Genomic DNA, 18,950 nt, shown 5'->3' on the forward strand with positions numbered 1-18,950 from the left:
TAGGTCACTGCACTCAATGTCACTCTTTTCTACTCTGCACCACTATAATCTACATGACTGCTCTCTATTCCACTCTACTCTGCACCACTCTGTCACTGCACTCCACACCAGTGGACTCTATGCCACTCTACTACTACTATACACCATTGAACTCTACAACAGTCTTCTGTACAACACTGCACTCTCTGCCACTGAATTCTGCGCCACTGCACTCTACGCCACTCTACTTTGTTCAATGCCACTCTACTCCTCTTCACTCCACCCTGCACCACTCCAATCTACCATGCACCACTCCAATCTACCATGCACCACTCCAATCTACCATGCACCACTCCAATCTACCATGCACCACTCCAATCTACCATGCACCACTCCAATCTACCATGCACCACTCCAATCTACCATGCACCACTCCAGTCCACCTGAACCACTCCAGTCCATCCTGAACCATTCCACTCTACGCCACTTCACTCTAGTTTGAAACAATCTACTCTACACCACTGTACTCTTCGCCACTGCACTCTATGCCAATGCTCTCTATAACACTTTACTCCAAACCAATGCACTTTACGCCACTACACTCGATGCCTATCGACTCTGCACCACTGTACTTTACACCACTTAACTCTAGACCACTCTACTATGACACTACTCTCTGTGATACTCTACGCCACTGCACAACACTCTACTCCACTCTACGCCAATCTACAACACTCTACTCCACTCTACGCCAATCTACAACACTACTCCACTCATCTCCATCTATGCCACTTTACTCCACTCTATTCTTCAACACACCACTCCACTCTGCCACTCCACTCTGCCACTCCACTCTATGCCACTCCACTCTATGCCACTCCACTCTATGCCACTCCACTCTATGCCACTCCACTCTATGCCACTCCACTATATGCCACTCCACTCTATGCCACTCCACGCCTCTCCACTCCACGCCTCTCCACTCTATGCCTCTCCACTCTATGCCTCTCCACTCTATGCCTCTCCACTCTATGCCTCTCCACTCTATGCCTCTCCACTCTATGCCTCTCCACTCTATGCCTCTCCACTCTATGCCTCTCCACTCTATGCCTCTCCACTCTATGCCTCTCCACTCTATGCCTCTCCACTCTATGCCTCTCCACTCTATGCCTCTCCACTCTATGCCTCTCCACTCTATGCCTCTCCACTCTACTCTATGCCTCTCCACTCTATGCCTCTCCACTCTATGCCTCTCCACTCTATGCCTCTCCACTCTATGCCTCTCCACTCTATGCCTCTCCACTCTATGCCTCTCCACTCTATGCCTCTCCACTCTATGCCTCTCCACTCTATGCCTCTCCACTCTATGCCTCTCCACTCTACGCCTCTCCACTCTACAACACTCTACTCCACTTTAGGCCATTCCACTCTCCTACACTGCTCCACTCTGACAATTTACTGTGCTCTACACCACTATATGAAACACCCTCTGTCACTCCACTCTACTCCAATAAATTGTATGCACTCTACGACTTTCTACGGCCTTCCACTCTACAACACTGTACTGCAGTGCACTCTATGCCACTACCGTCTGCCTTACTGCACGCCACTCTAATCTATTCTGTACCACTACGCACCACTGTACTGTACACCACTTTGATCTACGCCACTTCACTCTATACCACTCTAATCTACACCTCTGCACTATACCCTGAACCACTCCACTCTGACTCACTCCACTCTATGCCACTTCACTCTACTTTGAAAAATCTACTCTAGACCACTGCAATCTACTCTTCACCACTGTACCGTAGGGCCACTGCACTCTACGCCAATGCACTCTATGCCAATGTACTCCAAACTAATGCTCTTTATACCACTACACTCTATACCAATCTACTCTGCACCTCTGTACTTGACACCACTTAAGTCTAGGCCATTCTACTCGATGACACTACATTCTATTATACTCCACTCTATGATGCTCTACTCCATTAAACTTTACTTCACTCTATGCCACTCCACTCAATGCCACTCTGCAACGCTCTGCGCAACTCCCTCCTTGCCACTCCAAGCCACTTTACTCCACTCTTTTCTGCAATACACCACTCCACTCTATACCACTCCACTCTGCCATTCCACTTTCCCACACTACTCCACTCTATGCCACTGCACTGTACCACTACAATCTACTCCATTCTACACTACTCTGTGCAAACCCTCCACTCCCCTTCACTCTATGCCACTCCACTCTACAGCCTTCCACTCTACGACACTCTACTCACTCCACGCCACTCAAGTCTACTCTGCAACACTGTACGCCACTCCATAATACTCCACTTTATGACACTCATTGCTATTCTGCTTTACCCCACTATCTTTTAGCTGTGTTGAACAGCAGCCATGCTGATGTACAACATGGTTAAAACATATTGGCAAAGCCAATAGCTCTCGCGTAGGCGAGACCTTGGGCTTTGCCAATGCTTGTTGTGCCTCAGTTACTCAGGTTAAACATGGAAGCAGTTTGAAATAGGTATGGTGTGAAAAGAGTTTGTCAAAAAGTGCTGTTTGGTGGTGGGGAGTGTTTCCAATTAATCATACTGAAGGAACTAAGGGGCAGATGAACATACATTTTTTGAGCTCGGCTGTTTGCAACTGCAAACAAGCATTGGCATAGCCAATAGGTCTCACCTTTGAGACCTTCTAAGTATTTTGCCATGTAGCAGGCAGTTTCACTTTCGTTTGTCAGGTGCATGTGTGTGCTCGGAAAACGAGATGGAGGATTTGCACACTAAAAGTTCTAGTTAGCGCATTGCTTAAAAGTTAGTACTGTATCTCACCTCAGACCAGACTGTTTGGCTAAGAGGGCTTTCGCCACACCTCCGTCAGGTTTCCTGGGCTAGGCTGGCTGATTTGGGGCTGCTAGCCTGACCTTCGACCATGATGACAAAGTATTCATGCGTGGAAAATTACATTACACTAGGACACAGTAATTTTGTTCTGTAGGCAGGGGGAGATTAAATGATTTTTACGAGACCGACACGAGACTGGGGGCAGGCACAGGAAGACATGGCATAGTGGTTCAGGGGAGATAAGGAGGCACTGCAGCTGTCGCCTGCGCGCCGCTGCTTGCTCCTGCAGGCAAAACGCTGTGGAAGTGAACCTTTTCAGAAGAGGTGGGACAGGCACACACCTTTAGCCATTTGCATGCTTTCATTCTTGAAAGACACATGCAAAAGACAATCAAATGTGTGGGAGGAGTCAGACCCACACGGAGTACCTACAAGAAGCCTCGCAGAGCAGCGCGTGCGCGCTGCTAGACTCGACCTAAAAACTGGACTGACGAGCTACCCTTTGGACTCTTGATACTCTGCACCCAGGGAGAGGTGCCAGCAGAACCCGGGAGATATCCACATGGACCATGAATGAGGACACCCTGCAGACAGCAGAACACAAAGGCCCAATGAGACACTTGCAAATACAGGATCAATGAGGCAGAAGCGCAAAACCATGGACCAAAGATACAATAACACAGGGACTTGGAAATACAAGACATTGTCCAGTCGAAATCCGCCCCAGCCCCCCCGCCCCTCCCCTCAAGCGACTCCCACCTTCGCTAATGTTAGTACCTTGTGAAAGCAGAAAGGTGGAGTGTACTATGAAGGCAATGCCAAGAGACTCCAAGTGCACTCTGGTACATTTTAGGCTTGCCACAAAGAAGTTTGTGTCACAATGAGCGGATGAAATGTCAGGATTATCCAATCTTAGTAAATTAGTCAAAAGAGACACTTTCACATGGAAGTTATAGCGAAAAATACTGTTAGCAAATGTGTGTACATTTACAGTGTCACAACCTTCCTCTCTAAGAAACAAAAAATGGAATGTCGAGGTGTTAAACCCGCATAATTCGAACCCCAGGATAAAATGCCCCTATCCTTGGAACTTTAGGCAGTGCCCTGCTCTTTTCCTCCCATCTCTCCTAATTTGGAGGTTCTTTATCACAAGCGCACTTTTGAAACTTGCTATGGTGATGTTTCTGTACGCATTCAATAGATCCAAATAAATCGCCACTAGGCGCTTAGAAGAATGGAGAACGAGAATGCGGTACTTGTAAAACTTGTTTAACCAAAGGCACCTGCTGTAAAAGGAGCTGCACGTACAAACCTCCCAGGCTGGGAGCAGCATAGAAACTAAAACACAGACCTGCGGTAGCGGAGATTCGGAGAATTGCCCAGTTACCTGCCAAGTAACCCATCCTACAATGGGAGGTGTACACTACCCTCTGTGGAGCCCGGTAAAAACAATCACTAGTACGCTGCTGAATCACCAGTGGTGATGTAATCTAAGAGAAAGACCTTTCTAGATCCCTGGCAGAATGATGAAGTGAGTTCCGAGTTTTGTACAGCGCAACACTATAGGGAATTGCCTTGTGGCGCTTCGAGGCTAAGTGGAACTGCAGTTTCTTTATATAGACTACGTTGAGTATATTGCTAGACGTCCTAGATATGACCAAATTAGGACAATAGGAGGAAAAAGTGATTTTCCTAGGACCATACGATGTAGTCACGTGTGCAAGCTGAGAATAGAACTCAGGGTCTCCTATTGCCAAACTTAACCACAGAACCACAGCTTCCTTTGAGTCAGTCAGTGTTAGAGACATGGGAATGAATACGTAGTATAATACGACCGTAAGGACACCTACGTGCTTCAAACGGCAAGCACACCGGAAACACTCTCTTTGAAGCGGTGCTGCAGTCTCTTACCAGCTTGCCCTTGCGACTCCAGTGACAGACATCCCGCCAATTCGAGGTGACCTGAGCGCTCACTCCACAGCTGCCGCCGGCCCCTCTGCCACCTCCTGCCTGCCCGGAGTTCAGTGCTCAGAGCCCGCTTGTACCCAGATCAGATGTTTCCGGCTCGGTGTCGCAGGGAAACTGTTCTCCGCCCCCTTGTGCAGAGTCATAACACAGCAGCATGCTTACACTGTAGAAATGTAGAGGGAACAGCTGATCACAACGTGGCAGGAGGCATTTGTACACACATGGCTGGGGGCCTGCTCGCATGGTTTAGGACAAGGCCTTCAGACTTGTGGCGGGTCTCTTTGGAAGGAGGAAGTGGGGGGGTAAGGCAGGGAGTATGGGTGTTTAATCAGTCTCAGGGTCAGCTGCCGCCCTGCGCGCCGCTGCTCACTCCCGCAGGCAAAACGCCATGGGAGTGAACCTTTTTTTAGAAGAGGTGGGACACGCACCCACCTTTAGCCATTTGCGTGCTTTCATTCTTGAAAGACACACACAAACGCCAATCAAATGTGTGGGAGGAGTCAGATTCATACGGAGTAGCTACAAGAAGCCTCGCAGAGCAGCGCATGCGTTCTGCTTGGCTCAACCTAAAAAACATTTTTATATGTACAAAACCCTATTTTGCGATTCAGTAACTTATTACTGATTCGCAAAATGGGTTTGCGATTTGGTATTCGGAATGGGCATGTTTAGTGCGTCCCTTCGTAATAGCAACTCACATAACATTCGCATATTACTGCCAACACCGAGATGGTAGTAACCATTCCAAGGGACCCCTTCCTCTTTGTGAATGTATGGAAAATCTTTTTTAAAGATCAGGCTGTGGTCCCACGAACTACTGCCTACTCTTAAAAAACGAAAAGAAAACTTTTCATTTTACATTTTGAAACCCAGCTAGTTTTCCTTTAAGGGAAACGGGATGCATTAGAAAAAAAAGTGCTTTAATTCAAAGCAATCACAGACATGGTGATCTGCTGACCCCAGCAGGCCACTTTCCATATAATTTTAGCGATTCCCAAAGGGTCGCAAATTGCGACCTACCTCATGAATATTAATGAGGTAGGTCTATTTGCGACCCACTGGGAATCGCAAACCGTGTAAAACACACTTTAGTACTTCTCTGTTTGCGACTGCCTAATAGCAAAAATTTTTTATTAACTAATCGCAAACACAAAGCTATGTACATCTGGCCCCTAATTCCCTCAAATCTGATTGTGAGTTTTACAAATTTAAATGACAGTGAACATACTGAAATGCAATACATCAGGAACAAGCATTGGCATAGCCAATAGGTCTCGCTTTTGGGACCTTATAAGTATTTAGTTATGCAGCACAATATCCTTGGTGCAACAACATCAACTTGTGCATGGCTAAACACTTATAAGGTCCCAAAGGCGAGACCTATTGGCTATGCCAATGCTTGTTTTTATAGTAAATGTGTTTGCATTATATTGACATTAACATGTGAACATGCAATTGTTAGTAACTGTGCATTATTTATGTTCAGATCGACGATACCTAATGTAGATCTGTGTTTAAAATGGCTAACGGTTGCCAACTTGTTTCATGACATGAACTTTTTACTTCTAGGCAAGCTGAATTTCAATGCTGACATCCCAGTGTTCTGTTTCTTACTTTGTCATGTTTTCCTTTGTTGTAATCATTGCAGAATACTTTAATTGGTATTGAATATAAAAAAGCATGTGCAGAGTACAGGCTGAGAAATTACTAAATAGCAAAGTTGAAAAATAGGAGCGAACGAGCTATTCACCTGTAGTACCGGTACTACTTCGGTGTCTGTGAGCATAATAGGGAGACGGCCTTACTGCTTTCTGGCTAAATTTAAACGTTAAGACACAGTCAAAATAAACTGTATATTTCAGGCGTGCATTTGTAGTTGCATCGTTGACTTGCCAAACTTCCCAGGCATTTTAGCGAGGCGTTAGGAGGTACAATGAGGCACAGAATTTGTTTCATGAATGACAGCAATTGGGGGGGGTGGCGGGGCTGAGCCAAATGCTCTGCTTTTCTTTCTTGCAGGCTTGCTCTTTCAAGCCAGGAATTGCACTGCTCCTTTTCACAGAGAGAGCTGGCAAAATCAGTAACAGTGCAGTGAACTGCAAATGGGGGGGGGGGAGCAGACTGCGAGAGAGGGGAGGGGAGAAGAGGAGAGACAGAGGGGAACCAGCCATGCGATGAAAATGGCTGCGAGCAGCCTCTTCTCTCAATAAAAGTAAGTGATCCTTAAAAAAAACACTGATTACAGTCCACTCTCCAAAAGGTCTCCATTTCTGGAGGGGGAGGGTGCAAATCTTAGCTAACGTTTTTTTCAGAGGCAGGGCGCAGCCGTGTGCATAGCCAGAAAGTTGCTCTCTTCAACAAAACAAGGGTTTAAGCCTCAGACCCAATGTGGATTTAGGCAGACAGAGCTTTTAGTATTTTGTTTAATGCTCGCTGTCTTATAACAGCGTGCGCAAGCAACCAATGAAATGAAGTGCGTTTGCTTCCAGAACTAATTCACTAATGTCTTCTCGGGTAGAAAGACACTGACAATCCCTCATCGCGATCGCGATCACTGTAAAAGCGAAAGTGATCGCGATCGTGATGACGCACGCTAGGGATGCGCGCGCAGCAGCGGGGGAGGGGTATGGTGCTGAAGGCTGGCGCAGGAAAGGCAGATGGCTGGGCGAGGTGGGAGGGGGGAATGCGGGGAGCAGCTGTGTGCGTGCACGCCATCGTGCACTATAGCTTGTCGCCAGCACAAAAATGTGGGTAGCCCTTCCTAAACCCACCTACTAAATGTCTCGCCAGACCAGCGCATGCGCTGGGTCAGGCGAGACGTAAAAACGCAACTGCTTCACAAGCACGAGCTCGTGTTTCCCACACAAACGCACGTGCAGGGCCCCTCATTCCATGCAAACACACGCAATGCCGTCTCCACAGAAGCATGCACTGCTGCTCCCTGCAGTTGTAAACCCCTCAACTCATAGCTGTTGTAAACCATCCTGTCATGTGTCGTCCCACTCGCTCCTCTTCCCTCCTTCACGCCATCTGTTTCACTTGCACATTTGCCAGTAAGTTCCTATGTACAGCCTGCTCAGCCCGTGCACAATGTTTCTTGATAAGACGCTTGGGTAAGCATGGAATACAAACACGCACGCAGGACCACGCTCTTCTGACACGTGCGCACGTCTCTTCATGAACACACAGACGCAGAGCTACCAAGAAGCCCCACGTCCACGAAGTGTGGCAGAGCCATTCCTTTGTACTTTGCATTCTGGGACTTGTATTTCTGGACTTATAATGGGTAAATATAACTAGGCCACCCGAAGACTATGATAATGGCACAAGTGTCTTCAACACACAAGATCAGTAAGAGTGTCGTCATCGACTCTTATGGTACAGACCGCATACCACATCCAGCTGCAAAGCTAATGACAAAAGACGCATCTCTCAAACACTTGGGGCTGCTGTAAGTCTCAAGGCCAGCCATTTGTCTGGGGCGTGGTTTCCGTTGGTGCAACAGGTGCACAGGCACGTGGCCCAATGAACCATGAATATTGCTGTATTTCACAGTTTAAACATCGGCGTAGGTGGTGGCCGGAGGAGGTGGGGAGGAAAGGGGAGAGGGTAATGCATTTGACTCGTGGTTACACTCCCTGTATATAGACAATAGTTTTTTTTATCACAGCATATCATGACAAATACCAGAGGACATAGAAAGAAAACAGGACATGATGGCTTCTGACACCTGGCATGGGACTTCTCGAGGGGTCTGCGGGTGCATGCAGTCTCTCGGTCACACAAAAAATGCTTTCTTAATAGGCACACGTGTGCACTCTTTTTCATACACAGCCACGCCTGCATACATACACACAATCTTTCCTCAGACACTCAGAAACACACACGTTCACGCTGACTTCACACGCGTAGGCTCTTCACTCACTTCACACAGTTTCAAAAGACACTCACACTTCACACACGCACAATTTCTTCCCAAACCTGCCTTTCCGAGGTGCACATCAGTGAATTTACTTTTTACCCCAAACATTCATTACTACAAAAAGACATTGAACAACGTTTTCAAAGACACCGACGGATTGCACACGTGGGGCCCGCGGGGGTCCTTCTGCCTGCTTCAGCTACTGACGCGAGCCCTGCGTTCCTGGCCGTGCCTGGGAAATGCTGTCTATGCCTATTTAACCAGCACGTCCCCTTTAACTCTGGACAGAAACTCAACACCTTGCCCACTCCTATAAAATGTGATTTTTCTTTTTTGTTTTATTTATATTATTTGTATACGACACGACACAGTAAATATGGCTTCTAGCTAGGCTCTTTCAAGAATGGATTTCGTACTATTAAAGAGGTAAGCTCGCTGCGCCTCCTACAAGCAATCTGAAACCCAACCTACTATAAGAACTGCCAACCAAACACCAGCCAGTGTGTCTTTCGATTAGGAACAGCGTCGTGGCGTCCTTGAAGTGTGTTTTGCGTTACGATATCCGCGTGTGTGTGCGTGCGCTCTTTTCATTCCGAACTCCATGGAGTCGCCACTGATTGGCATTGCTGCCGCAGGTGTAATTGCAGCAGGGAGCAGGCATTTACAGGCTCACCTGAACTCCAATTACGGCCATCTGTCACTAAATATCTGGGGGGAGGGGGTTCACCCCCCCCCCCCGCTTTCTCTCGGGCCCATGTCGTTTTGATGGGACTCTCTAAGCTGTGTCAAAGACCAACAGTGAACAGAAGGTCAGCGGGCTATGCACCGGCTGCAGAGTTCCGTGCGTGTCCTGCAGTTTACACTTTCAAATGACGTCATCTCTGAAAGTCTGCGTTCGATAAACTGAGTGCCACACGTTTAGTTAATAGAAGGCTCTGATATATTCACAGAGCTGTACATCGGTGAGGAAGCATACATACAAACACCTGCACACATTAATAATGTATATGTTACTCTTGAAGAGTGCACAGGTAGAATCTGCTCCTGTGCACCAGTTTTTTCCTAAATGCGAGGCCATGGCACCCCTAATGTATGTGCAGTGACGTGTGCCGCGAAGTTATGGGCGAGCAGTGTACTGGTTTACTGCACAGCGTGTAAGCTAACGAGGCCCAGGGAATTCACGAGTTGCCCCGAATCACACAAGGCGTCTGGTCACTAGTGGGAGCAGGGAATAGAATGCCAGCCTGCAGGATGACCGAACAGACCGAGACACTGAGTTACCCTATGCCACCTGGATGTAGCTCGCCAGTCCTGTTTTTTTTGTAACAGTTTGTAAGCTTGCTTTTGCAGTCCACCAGCCGTGAAAAAGTCATAACAGCCAGTGTCAGATTGAACGGAAAAAAAACAGGACGGCAGGAGCCATTCATGCCATGAAAAAAAAACAGGACTGTAGGAGCCACTCAAACCTGCCATGAAAAACAAGACAAATTGGTCCGGACGCAAGCGAGCGCCGCGCGAAAGTGAAAGCAAGCGTGCGCTCTTGGCGGGGGAGCGCATTCCAGTCTGGGGAGCTGACCCTTTGAAGTATGATGCAGAGGGCGCCAGTTGGCTGAAGCGCCTCCCAAAACGGATTGCATTGCGGCACGATGCATGTGATTGTGCGCATGCTCGCCATGCAATCCACTTTTGGGAGCACTTTGAAATGCCCCTCTTACTAGAGTCTCGCTTAGCGATTGTGTAAACGCAATAGCTAGGCGAGACCTAAAAATAGAAAAAGTGGTATTGCACACTACTTACATATTTGGAATGCTGTTCCCCCCCTTGTGCACACTTTTGCAATCCATAATTGTGACGTCCCCGACAGGAGATACTGGGGCTAGTCACCAAGGTACAGGAAGAAATAGCTCCTTTAGTACTACTTTCTTCCTTTCCAATGCCTTTGTGAATTGGACCCACAACATCTAAAACATGTATATTCATAATTAATACAAAAAGAAAGGAATGTGCCCTCTTTGCACTTTTTTAAATGGGAAATTTGGTGTTGCAGGGCCAATTCACAAAGACGTTTAGGATTATGTGAATTACTACTGGGTAGTACTTCTTCACGTACTAATAAATAGAATTGTCCGCATTGTGACAGAGAGATCGCAGATGGAGGTTTAATGTTATGTATCTGCCTTTTTGTTTGTTCTGTGTGTCACTTTTGCCACAAAAAAAAAATATTTGTATTAGTCTAGCCAGCCCTGCTTGTTTCTTATTACTGGAAGAAAAGAATTACTAGGTGGCCCTCCAATGTTCATCCTCTCCAGATTTGTGTAAACCAAACTTGTTTCCTTCAGCTCTTCTTTCTCATGGCCGGAAACAACCCTAGTGACTTACCTGCACTTTGCTTCCTTCAGGCAAATGTAAATTCCAATAAGGATGAGATCCTCAGAAGACCTCAGGGTATTCAACTTCTTGTCATCTGAGTTGGAAACAAGGGAAGTATTGTTCATTTTGTTCTCTGGCTCACAGGAATTCCTTACTGGCACATGAGCAGAACAATCCACTTTTTTAGGTCTCGCCTAGGCAGCGCTTGCGCTGTCTCTTCGAGACATGCTGTATTCAGGTATAGACTTGAAGCTCCGCCCATTTTCCGCCATCTCTTCAATTGGCTCCTGTTACTGCCCTTTCTCAAAGGTTGCTTTTGATTCGTCAATAGGCTTAGTAGTCCCTCCTTAGTAGCGCCTTTTCTACTTTTGTAACCTCGCATGAGTACTCGCTCTTTTATTAGTGTTGTTACTCCGCAGGTTTTATTAACGGTCTGTGGGCACTATTTTCTTAAAGGACTTTCCCCTACCAGCTGTTGCAGCCAGGAGATGCTGTCCCACAACCGTTTAAAAAAAAAAAAACAGCCTTGTTATACGCTGCCAAACGCTCAAAACAAGCAGCATGCCACTCGAGCGGCCATGTGTAAGCAAAAAATTTTTTTTGTTTCAGAACGCTCCAGACCGCGCTTTATTATTAACATGGCGCCCACTTATTTTAATATGCAGGGGTGCCCATTTTATCATTATTTAAAAAAAATATGCATGGGCACCGACAATGATCACAGCGGCCACTCAGTTTAATATGCACGGGCGCCGCGCATAATGTTGTTGCACAGCGCCCATTTGATCATTATTGGTTTAAATCATTAAACCCGGCACTCCCAGTGCCCCGTCTGAGTGTGGGCCCAACGCCAACGTCATGCTGCTAACAATGTTAGCCTGGTTCAAAGAACAGGATAGAACACACGTGTAGTGAGTGGGGATACATGTTGTAATATATTTCTATTGTAACTGTACTTAAATTGTATGAAAGTTGGTGTGTGAGACTTATAGCGCCTAGTTGGCTGTTTGGCAGTGTTCTTGTAGCGCCTGTTTCTTACTCAACCCCCTCCTTTCTGCTCTGCCCCCTTTTCTGCCATCCAGAGGTCAATGGGCAGCAGCTCAGACCTAAGGGGGCGCATCACACTGTCTGGGGATGTGCGCTGTACATCTAGGCCCCCCCCTGAAGACAGGCACCGAATAGCACAGCTGGCCTATTCTCTGCTGTGTTTTCTGTGCTTTAATACTATTAAAGTACCCCCTCCCCCAAGCCACTGTGTGGAAGGGGAAAGAAATGCCTCGTCCCACACATCACATTGAATGACCTCACGGCTTTAAACACGGAGAGAAAAGAAACATACAGCAACCTGCACATTTTTCTCAGTCAAACCTATACAGACAGAGAAAATAAATTTAATTTCTCTGTTACAAACCACTTCACTCCATTGAAGTTTCCTTTTTGATCTGTTCATCTTGAATATAATATACATATGGCTTACTATCTGAAGGTTTGTTTGCTGCTCTTCTTCATGCAGACTGAGGCCCACAGACGCGTTTAATTGCACTTTAAATCATCTGTCTTTTGCTGTGGTGTTAACAGGGTGGCATTTTCCCCCAATATTTTTGCTTTGAGTTAGTAAATTAGTAACTACTCATATCCGTATTTATTGGCCACTGGTGATGGGGGCCACAGTGCATGCACACTTTAGTGTTACAGGGGAGAGTTGCTGTTGCAGAGAAGCTGAGGTGTACTGAAGTAAAAAGGCTCTCAGAGAGGGAGCATAGGAGTATCGATGGGCCACAAACCAGGACTCTCTCTCAAATCAAGTGTGTATCGTAAGCAGGGCCTCCATTCACAATGCTGGAGATCTACTCCCACAAGTTTACTCCACATTTGTTCATTTACAGTTTTTTGAGCATTGAAAACGAATTATGAATAGATTATGCAGAAATGTACCTTTTTTAATTTTAACATCCCAAACCCTACTCTCCACAAAATATTGGTTGTTTGTAATTCTCCAGGTCTGAAGTTGGCAGCTCTCAATGTTACGTCAAAGCCTCTCTCCAGTTAGATATTGACGACTTTTTGCTTTCCCTCTCCCACTTTTGTCCTCAAGCTCAGTTAGGGATAGTTGAACATTCCTCATTTTGTTTCCGTGACGATCGTCATGTATTTACATTATATATGTGTATGTATATATATATGTGTGTGTGTGTGTATATATATATATATAAATTCACTGAAAAAACCATAGGTTTCAGGGGTGTTATAGTTAGCTGGACTTTTCACTTGTACAAAACCATTGAAATTCCCCCGTTATAGTTAGTTCAGCTAACTATAACTCGCGCGCCCGCAATGCACTGCTGATGACGTCACATATTACATCACTCATGACATGGTCAGTGACATCACTCATGACATCACTGATGACATCTCAAATGACATCACTGATGACATCACTGATTACATCATCCAAAGAATATGTGTTTTTCTGAAAATTAAATATGTTTTATACATGTATATCTCAAGGTCGATGGAAGAATAAATGGGTATATAAGTGTCTAAATGGATGATTTGTTTTTGAAAAATTGATTGTGTAACTGACTGATTAAGTGTATCATAGTGAATACATGGCTTAGTGAGTAATGTTTAAATATGTAAATATCTGTATCAGTCTCTCACTTTGTGTATAAGTGGCTGCATGGGTTGGTGAGTAGCTACATGGGTGTCTATATAGGTTATTAGTTGGTTTTTTGTGTATCAGTCTGAGTGTCTGCATGGTTCGGTGGGGGGTATTACGTAGTGCATAGGTGCATGAATGAGTGACTCACTGTTTGTATGTGTTGAACACAGCATGTGTGCAGGACTGTATGGGTGGATGAGTGTGTGTATGGGTGTGTTAGTGAGTGAATGACTGTCTCAATAGTGTCTTTATGAGTAACTACATATGTTTTAAACTAGTATATGTGACTATTGGTGTATATATGTGAGTATATGTGAGAGTGAGAGATTGAAAGAGTTCCTGTATGAATAAGTATGTGTTTCTATACGTGATTGTTTAAAAGACTAAGTATGTGTAAGTTTCCGTAGAAGTAAGTGTGGTGGTGTGTGTATAACTGTATATGCAAGTAAATGTATGTTTGATTCTTTATTAGCATGAGTGACTATGTGTGTGAGTAACTCTATGGATGAGTGGCATTGTGTAACAGGATGTATAGGTGTATGAGTAGATATGATGAGTGAATACATGTATGAGTGACTGTATAGGACTGTTGGTGAATGAGTGGATGTGTATGTGGATCTTAGAATTACTGAAGAGGTTGTTGTAACTGGTATTGGTATGTCCATTGTTTTGAAAATTTTAGTCTCTATTTTTGAATGTGTGTATCAATGGTTATATTAGGGTGAGAGGAGGTCTGCCATTCTATCACAAGGATGATGTCATCAGTGATGTCATTTGAGATGTCATGAGTGATGTCACTGACCATGTCATGAGTGATGTAATATGTGACGTCATCAGCAGTGCATTGCGGGCGCGCGAGTTATAGTTAGCTGAACTAACTATAACGGGGGAATTTCAATGGTTTTGTACAAGTGAAAAGTCCAGCTAACTATAACACCCCTGAAACCTATGGTTTTTTCAGTGAATTTCTGAGGTTTTTTAAATGCTAATTCCTAACTATAACGTGCCTGAAACCTATGGTTTTTTCTGTGAATTTCAAAGGTTTTTTAAATGCTAATTTCTAACTATGCCTACAGAGATAGGACATGTGAAGAAAGAAGAAAAAATGCACAGAAAGAAACAAAAGAAGTGCAGAAAGAAGCAACAGATGTCCTCAAATACGAAGATAAGTGCAGGAATAAGGATAACGTGCAGAAAGAACAAAAAGAAGAGCAGAAAGAAGCCTTGTTGCAAAATCATCCTGTACCCTCAACTTTTTCAGACGGATACTGGTGGTAACTGAGTCTGACTAACCAGTCCTAGAGCCAGTGCTATGTTAAAAGATACTTAGAATACAGTGAAAACACCTACATACACTAGGGAACATTATGCGTTGGGGTCCCCCTGTGATTAGCATGACCTCCTCTGTAAGCCCCTAGTATATTATAGGGCATGGGGATTAAAACTACCTCTTAAAACAGGCCACAGGGTGTTTTTTCACACGTTAACTCAGGCCCCGTCCCCTCCCTTCACCACTGTGTAAACACGCCCTGTGTCCATTTTTAGTTGGGAGATTAAGTTCATTTGAATCCTGAGGGTCCCTAGGGTCCAACTAGCCCACTAGGTACCACCAGTAAGTGCCACAGAGCTGCGTTGCAGAGAGGTGTAAAAAGTGGCACGGCCTGGACCACCTCTCTGCAATGCAGCTCAGTGGCGCTTACTGGAAGCACTTGGTGGGCTAGTTAGCCCCCAGGGGCCCTCAGTATTGAAGGGAAATTATATCCCCAATTTAAAACGTGCCATAGTGCGTGTTTGCACACGTCACCTCAGGCCCCGTCCCCTCCCTTCATCACTGTGTAAACGCGCCCTGTGGCTGTTCTAAGTTGAGAGATTAAGTCCCCTTGAATCCTAAGGGTCCCTAGGGTCAAACTAGACCACTAGGTACCTCCAGTAAGCGCCACAGAGCTGCGTTGCAGAGAGGTGTAAAAAGGGGCTTGGCCTCAGAACACCTGTCTGCAGCGCAGCTCCCTGGCGCATACTGGAGATGCCTGTTGGGGGCGCGTTTGCAGAGTGCTGCACGGAGGGGTCATGGCCTCCGGCACGATGCCAGCCTTTTATTTATTTTAATTTTTTAAGAAGGGGGGCTGTGTGGTTCCCCTTCTTATTCTAATGTATTGGCCCTGATGACCCCATCCCCCAGGGCCTGTCTCCTAATTATATTTTTTTGACCCCAATCCCCAGGGCCGGCCACTGTTTTTTATTATTTAAAAAAAATATATATTTATAGACACACCTAGGACATGCTGGACAAACCGTACGTACCTATCACCATGACGATTTGCGTGATATTCATTAAAAGGCGACTATGCATGCAATGAATCCACGTGGGATGTATTTACACCACTAGTGAAGCTCTGACATGTCTGATGCCCTACCGTGCCTAATCCCGGCAGACACCCTTGTCGTTTATTTATACAAACATGGGTAGCTATTGACGGGCACATTTAATACACATGCACACCAAGCCATTCAAAGGGGATTCAACAAAAATTCGACCAAAACTATGCAAGAAACCCCCCTCACGGTTAATAAAACACACATCCACTGCTGGATGTGTAATACTTTTTATTTTACTCTCTGGAAAGGGGACGAACATCACTTGAGAGTCACAGCGCGCTCCTGACAGAGCCCAATGCTGTGTTACACCCACCATTGCCTGCCGAGTGCCACACACCTCTGTGTTGTATTCCACTAGCTAGTGCATATGCTATGACACTCTCTAGCCCATGTGCACTGTAACACCACCCCGTGAATATGTCATACCACACTTGTCTTCGCACGGGTTATATTGCCCCATCTAACGTGCCTTCCTCGATGCCTATGTTATAACGCACAGTGCTATGCCATACATATTACAATCTGGGATCCATATCTTTGTCACAGTGCATATGCAACGTTACACTCCCCAGCACATATTTTATATTACAACTTTAGAGACTAGTTAGGTTACACAACACTGCCCTGTGCATATTACATTCCAAGGCGCATATCGCATAGCACGCGCTAGTGCCTGTGCTATCTCGCGCTCTCCAATGAATCTGTCATTGCGCACAATGTATTGCATATTATATTTCACGCCCGGTTCATCTTATATCACACTTTTTGGTGCATAGTTTATACCATACACTATATCTAGTTTTCATTTTCAATCGTGCTCTCAGGACTATGTTCTATATAACACTGTGTTCACCTACCCTTTTCACGGGCATTACATTTTGCGATAGGGGGTGGAGGGTCAGGGGGTGTTTCCGCCAAGTGAGCCCGGAGTCACAGTCACAAACGTCCTCTTCTTCCTGAATAAAAGTGAGATTATGCTGCATACTTTAAGTAGTTCGCACAGACACAATGTTTTAAAAACAATAAAGTTCCTAATACCCGCCTTCTCTGAACAGTTAGCTTGCTGCCCCATCCCCCTCCTCTCTATCCTCTGTTGTGTGAATCCATGGACTAGCCTCCTCCCTCCTGCCATGCATGGTCTGATGTGCTGCCACTGCCCTCAATTTAGTATGATGTACCAGTCCACTCCTCCTGCCCTCCATTGCCCAATTCTATGCCCCATCATTGACCTCCTGCTTAAACTCTGTGCTCAGCTTGCTGCCCCTATTCTCCTTCCCCCTGCCCTCCGATGTCGTTGTGCATGCCCCTGCTCCATCCTTTTTGCCCACCATGTCCCATGGACCTGCCACTCCTATCTACTCTGAGTGTTCTGTTGAGCTGCCACTCCCCTCCCACCTGCCTAGCATTGTCAGATGACTGTAACCTGTCCCTGCCACCTCCACCCTGCCTGTCCACAAGCCATGCCCCTATCCTCTTCCTCCTGTCCTACATGGTCCATTGTACTGCCACACCCTTCTGCCCTCCCTGGTCTGTTGTGCTGCAACTGCTCCTCCTGCCTGCCCCGTGTGGTCTGTTGTGAGGTCCCTTCCCCTGAACTTTGTCTGTGCACAGGTCCTGACCCTCCCTTCTATCCTCCATCGTCCTTTGTGCATGCCCCTGCACCCTCCTTCTTGCCCATCATAGCCATTGTGCTGCCACTAACCCTCCCACTTGCCATGCATGGTCTTCTGTGCTGCCATGGCCCCTCCCACCTACCCTGTGTGGTCAGTTAGCTGTCCCTGACCCCCTCCCACCTTCCCTCCATGGTCTGTGTGTATGCCATCACAGTCTCACTGTTGCTCTTCATGGTGTGTCTTGCTTCTAGTGCCCATCCTGCCTGACCTTCATGGCTATCTTGCTGCTCCTGCCCTGCCCCCTTGCCCCCAGCCCTCTGTTTACATGTGCAGACCCCTACTCCCTCCCTCCTGGCTTGTCTGTTCCATTGTAATGCCCCTGATCCGTCCCCCCTGCCCTTTATGGTCTGTTATGCTGCAGCTTTCTCTCCTCTCTGTCCATTATGGTCAGCTAGCTACCATTGCCTCTTGCCCCTCTGTTCTCTGTTGTCCATGTGCATGGTCCTGTCCCCTCCCTCTTGCTTTCTATGGATTTTTGTGCTGCACTCCCGTCCTGCATGCCCTGTGTGGTGTATTGTGCTGCTGCAAACCCTGATGCCTGCCCTGCAGGGTCAGTTTGGTGCACCTCTCCATGTCCCTCCTGTCCTCTGTTATCCAAGTCTATGTCCCTATCCCATTTCCTTCCATGATCCAATGTACCATACTTGCGAACATTTTGAACTTGGTAAGAGGGAGATTTTGAAAAAAAACTGGGGTATTGATTTTCCCCTTTGAGTTACATTGAAAAAGAGGATATTGTAGACAGGAAACAGATCAAATAAAGCCCATTTGAGCTTAAAAACATTGGACGTTTCCTGGCTGAATCGGGTCTGTTGGCATGTATGGTTGTACTACCATTGCCTCTTCCTTCTGCCCACAATGGTCTATTACATTGCCACAGCCTTGAAGGAGGGTAGATTTTGTATCACAGGGGGCCCCTGGCCCGTTCTGTCCACACCTGAAGTATGAGACCCTTGTCCTTGCCCTGCCAGCCGCATTTGTAGGCCGTATTAAATTGACCAGCGGGTCCTGTGTTGCTATATAATTATCCTGAGACATCCTTACCACTCAGCCAGCATAAAACCCCTGTGTAGGCCCTTCTGTTCAATATGTAGGCCTCTTTGTTAAATTGACCATAGCTCTGCAATTTTAGTGTATAGCAGTCTGAA

At 46.2% G+C, this 18,950-nt stretch overlaps 2 protein-coding genes across 2 annotated transcripts in view; one reads left to right on the plus strand and one right to left on the minus strand.

Annotated features, from left to right (window-relative positions):
• Positions 1 to 4,877, minus strand: part of NGLY1 (N-glycanase 1) — a 354,362-nt gene extending 349,485 nt beyond the window's left edge. Inside the window, exon 1 of the mRNA XM_085630539.1 lies at positions 4,743 to 4,877. The gene's annotated coding sequence lies outside the window, so the exon portion shown is untranslated. The remainder of the gene's footprint in view (positions 1 to 4,742) is intronic.
• The window catches only part of OXSM (3-oxoacyl-ACP synthase, mitochondrial), a 40,505-nt gene that overhangs the window by 7,958 nt on the left and 13,597 nt on the right, over positions 1 to 18,950 (plus strand). The window lies entirely within an intron of this gene.

This window comes from Triturus cristatus, chromosome 10 (assembly GCF_964204655.1).
Source record: "Triturus cristatus chromosome 10, aTriCri1.1, whole genome shotgun sequence".
NCBI classification, from domain to species: Eukaryota; Metazoa; Chordata; class Amphibia; order Caudata; family Salamandridae; genus Triturus; species Triturus cristatus.